Genomic DNA, 5,269 nt, shown 5'->3' on the forward strand with positions numbered 1-5,269 from the left:
CATCTCCCTGATGTGGTGGTTCTTCTTTGCCCAAACCCAAACATGTACAGCTGCCATTCCTAATTGACCCAGTCTTACTCTAAAGCTGGGTGAGAGAACATGAAAGGACCTTGAAGTCATATGCTACCTGAGGTTGGCCTGCCTGTAGATTATTTTGTATGGCTCATAATGATGTTACAAATATTCAAATGGCCCTTAGCAGCAAAAGATTCTCTACCCCTGCTCTGAAGTCTAGAAATTGCTCGAATGTCATTTGTGGGTCTGCCTTTTTGTACCCTCTTCCTTGGTGGGCCACTACTGATTGTCTTTAACTGCTTATCCTCCAATAAGACCCAAATAGGTGCAGATTGCTTGCAAAGTACCCAAGTATTACAGATACTTGGTTCAGCTCTGTTTCCCTTGCATGCATTTCTTAGAAGCACCTTGCTAGTAGTGGAGAGAGAATCTGTGGTACAGACTCTACTTAATGGGGTTATGAATATTAAGTGAGAAAAAAATGTCTTAAAGCAGTTTAACATGATTTCTAATGCCAAATATTCTTTCCTCCAAAAACCCTTTTTCCCCTTGGAGCTAATAGGTTGGCTTGTTCAGGATTTTACCCACAGTGCCACTAAATTAATGCATTCAATTCCATTGGAGAGTATTTAACAGATATACTGCTCAGGAGGTGAAGAAATTCTCAGGCCAATATACAGGGCAAATATATATGTTCTTTTCATATTGCTCCTACGAGTGGCTCTATCTATTGGAATCAGAGACTTAATTTTTTCCCGATTTTTTTTTTTTTTTTGCCTTGCTGGAACTTGAACTCAGGGTTTGGGTGCTGTTCTTGAGCTTTTATGCACAACGTTAGCACCTTATCACTTGAGCCACAGCTCCACTTCCAGCTTTTTGATGGTTAATTGGAAATAAGAATCTCATGGACTTTATTACTCAGACTGGCTTCCAACCTCTGTCCTCAGGTCTCAGTCTAGGATTAAAGTGTGTGAGGAGCTAGGATTCAAGGTATGAGCTTGAGCCACCAGTGCTCAGCTTCCTGCTGTTATTTTAAATCCAAAAGATTCAGTCTTCAGATTGAGCATTTAAGTTCTGTGAAGTCACAAACCATACCTAGTTTTCTTCTTACCTAATGAAAGTGAAATTTTCAGTTTTAGTGGAATAGGTAGGATAGAATTGTTGTAAGCATATCATTGGAGATGAATTAAAAATAGCTTTTTTTTTTCTAGAGGTAATGACTTATATGGCAGAAACTCAACAGAAAATTAAAGTCTGTGCTTGAAATTCAGTAATATGTGAATTCTTCTAAAGCATAACTCACTTAAAAAGCCGTTGAAATGGCTTTCATTTGAAGATGACAACAGACACATTTAATTTAGTCTGGGTGTACAACTGGAATCTTTTCTAGATTTAATTAAACATACAGCAATGTGAAAATGTTGGCACTTCGTTTTAGCTGTGGTTTTTGTGGAGTAGGCTTTAACTCCAAACTGTGTTATAGGTGACTACTGTGTTTGTGATAATGGAGTTCACTTCCCTAGAGATAGCACATCAGGCATGATGCTTTTGAACCTCAGTGTTAGAGTAATAAAATCGGTTTGATGAGTCTTCAAATGTTATTAACTGAATGTAGATAGTGAAAAGACTTTATTACGTGTTATTCTTTTGACCGTGCCTAAATCTTTCAAGATTTTCATGTATTTTGTGCAACAAGAGTAGCCGCTACTAACTCTGAAAAACAACAACAAGCAAGGTGATATCCAACTGAAAGAAGTTTTCACTGTCACACTGTCCTTTTTAGCTCACTTTGCCCAGCGCTCTTCTACCCACTGACTTGCAAGTGTGACATTTGCTGTTCTCGGCACCTGCCAACTTGGAAGCCAGGGTTTTTGCTCAGGACGCAAGCTTACAACCCACACTGATGGACAATGCCATCCCAGCTGGCATGCTTTCCTACCTTAGTGGTGCTAGACATTCAGTTACAAAGCTGTGTGGCTTCACATGCTCTGATTTCAATAGTCATTCCTCTCAAGCTGCTTCCAACTTTTATGTTAAGGGAGTGAGATTGGTATCATTAAATTCACTACTTGCTGTGGTTATTTTTCAGTGGAAAAAATTGTCTTATTCTCTGATCAAAAGTAATTTTTCTTCAAGAACCAAGTACTTCTTTAAAAAGATTAAAATGCCATCTATGTGTCCTTATATATTCATAATTCTTGCCAAAGCTACAACTCATTTTCATCAGTGGATAAAAAGAATAGACAGGAAAAAACAGAATTAGTGTTTCTAAGCATGTTAGTTGTCATTTGACATAAATGTGGGAAACATTACAGAACTTACTTTTCCTGCATATGAAAATTGCCCCCATGTTAGCTTCAGCTTTTTGGTGTCTAGCTCTAGCCAGAAGCCTTCCATATTTTTCCAAAGAAATATATTCTGCCTACTTGCTTTCTGTAGCCAATCTCTTTGAAACACTTCAGGTGGATTTGGTGATGTCTGTCTTCTCATACTCTATTATGAGCAATTTTAAAAGGTTTTGCTGGAAAAAAAGGTCTTTTCAGATGTAGAGAGAACAGTGTGAAATGTGAATGACTGGCTTTTTAATACCACAGTTGTGACAAAGAGGCAATGGCTTTTAGAAGCTGAATAAAGGGGTTAATACACATGCATCTGCATACTGCTGTTGGGCCCAGTGTATTAACACATTTGACATTTGTTTAGTTCACTTTGTTGGCCTGAAAAAAGTAGCACGTCATTCTCTCAACCCAGTTTATAATTCGTAAGTGGTGCACTCTTAACAGCCATAGGTACAGAGAGCATTGGATGGAAGAAAGTGAACTACATTTACTGGCTTTGCTCAAACTTCCAGAGTAGCTCTTTGTTATTCACATTTAATCTGTCTCCAAAGGCATAAAAAATAGGCACTGTCTCAGACACTCCTTGGTACATATCAAAACCCAACCTTTACCCTTCTCTGCATAAATGTGCTTAGGTGAATACTTTTATTAGCTTGTTGATACAAGTTATAGTTGGTTACACCCTTTCTTAAAAAAATACACCCTTATTGTCTCCTGTTGTTTAAGAGATTCATGCTTGGCATGGGGAGGTCTAACAGTGGATACTCAGTTTAAACTTCCCAGGCAGTGTTGAATGGATCCACAATGCATACCATGCACACAAGCAGTCGTTGGGGTGGGGGGGAGGCCAAGAGAGCCGGTATTGCTATGCTTTCTCCTAGGCCTCATGTTGGTCTTGCAGTAGGAGTAAGTAATCCTTATATTTCTGGGGTGTCCCATGGCCTAATCAGGTTAGTGTTTGTCAAAGATAATGAAAAAGTTACAAGTGATCATTTCTAGATTTGTTGATTTATTCCTAAATTGGCCTAGGAATTTGAGTTTAGGTGTCTGGTTGTGCTCTAAATCTGGTTCTGATTTGGTTGATTGCTTAGGATTGAACAAAGGTGGACAGTTTAGTTTCCCTCCCCTTCCCCCAGTTGTTGCTTTTACCTAGTTTGAATTCAGAGTGTTGACTGGGTTTATATCTACTTTTCTAAATTGAGCAAAACTATAATAAAACCACCATTTGGGGAGGTTTTTTTTTTTTTAAATAAAAAGCCAGTCTTGCATCATGTAGGAAGGGCCTCTAGTGTGGAAGACTTGGTGACCCAGGCCTTACGGTACGGATTTTTAGCCTTCGAAGGTTCAAAAGTAGAAAATGAGGATCTGTTCAGTGGCTAGCACAGCTCCTTAAGTAGGAATTTTAGTTCTAGACACTGTCAAGAAAGCCTCAAAACCAGAAAAACAGGCTGCTTTGGATTGGAAAGGAGGTGTTACAGCTAAGAAGCTGCCCATAACCCCCATCTTTGGAATTTGGTGAGACTAAAATCGTCCTGGAAGCAACAAGAATAATGGTTGCAGTAATTGTTTCCAGGCTTAGGACCCCTGCATCTTGTTTTTTAAGTTGACCTGTAAGTTGACCCGATGAACTAGTAATTGCAGAAATAAACTGAGTGTTTGCCAGCAGGAGTCACTCTAGGCCTCCTAATAAAAAGTTAGTAAATTAAACTATATCCTTGAAACTCTCAAGAGGCTGAGGTTATAGATGCTGTGATATGATGGCTTTAGGGAAATGCTGGTACTTTTTTGTTAAATGTAATGGCTTTCTCAGGTTTCCCCCTGCAAGGCCTTCCCCTTTTGTTCTGTCTTCTAAAATTGGCCCCTAATAGTGTGCATGTATGAACAGGGTCTCCATATGCAGCCCAGCTGGCCTCATGATCCTCCTGCCTCAGCCTCAAGACAGCTGGGATTATAGGCATGCCCGAACACACTGGCTTCCTTAATGTGTTTGTTAAATGTAATGTATATGAGTGGAAGGATATCAGTATCTTAGTATTCTGGATATTAGCCCATTTTGGCTTCCTTAGAATGAACTGATTATATCTACATCATTTTTTTTTAATGAATAGACTCACGGTGTTTCTACTGATGGGTGTCCAATCCTGATCCTGCAGCAGAAATCTCTAGAGTGAGCAGGAGTTAGTGTGAAATGAGATGTTAGCCGTGCTTTTCTGAAAAGAATGGGTCTAGTGTGATGACAAACTGAAATATTTCAGCACTAGCCATGAAATATAATAGTTTCCCAAGCACACACAAACTGAACAAGTTAATTGTTCATTGATGTTTGATACAGGGATTGAAACATTGGATTAAAACCAATTAAATGTTCCTAGAAGCAACAGAAAAAAGTTTCCTGATTTATGAATAGGACCATTCAAATGGCGCAGACACAATCCATGTCAAGTAATGAGGTGTTTTGTTTTTTAGGCAAAGCAGAACACAAAACAGGCATGGAGCGTTCTTTTTTAAAACCTTTGAAAACAAAAAAAGTCTCCTTTGGATAGAAGATCAGTAAAGCCGGGTGCATCAGCGGGGGGGGGGGGGGGGGGCGGCCCCGCGGGGAAGGCGGTCCCCTCCCCCAGGTGAGCCGCCCGCCGCTGCGTCCGCGCTTCCACCGGGCCGCATTCCTGAACTTGGGTCAACATCCTCGGCCACCGCGGGAAGCGCGCTCGGCCCCTGCTTAGCAACGCGAGCCGCCCTCCGCCGGGTCCGCGGGTCTGGACGTGGTGTCGGCGGCGCACATTTCTTTATTCCGAGGTCGCCCCGCGTTAGGAAACTGGCGCCCCCTTCTCCCCGAGTGACCCCGCGGCCGCCAGGTCCTCGCCGCGGCGCCCCGCACGCCGGGAACGAGGGTTTCGGTGAAACCTCCGCCCGGC

Source organism: Dipodomys ordii, unplaced genomic scaffold, assembly GCF_000151885.1.
Source record: "Dipodomys ordii isolate 6190 unplaced genomic scaffold, Dord_2.0 Scaffold58, whole genome shotgun sequence".
NCBI classification, from domain to species: Eukaryota; Metazoa; Chordata; class Mammalia; order Rodentia; family Heteromyidae; genus Dipodomys; species Dipodomys ordii.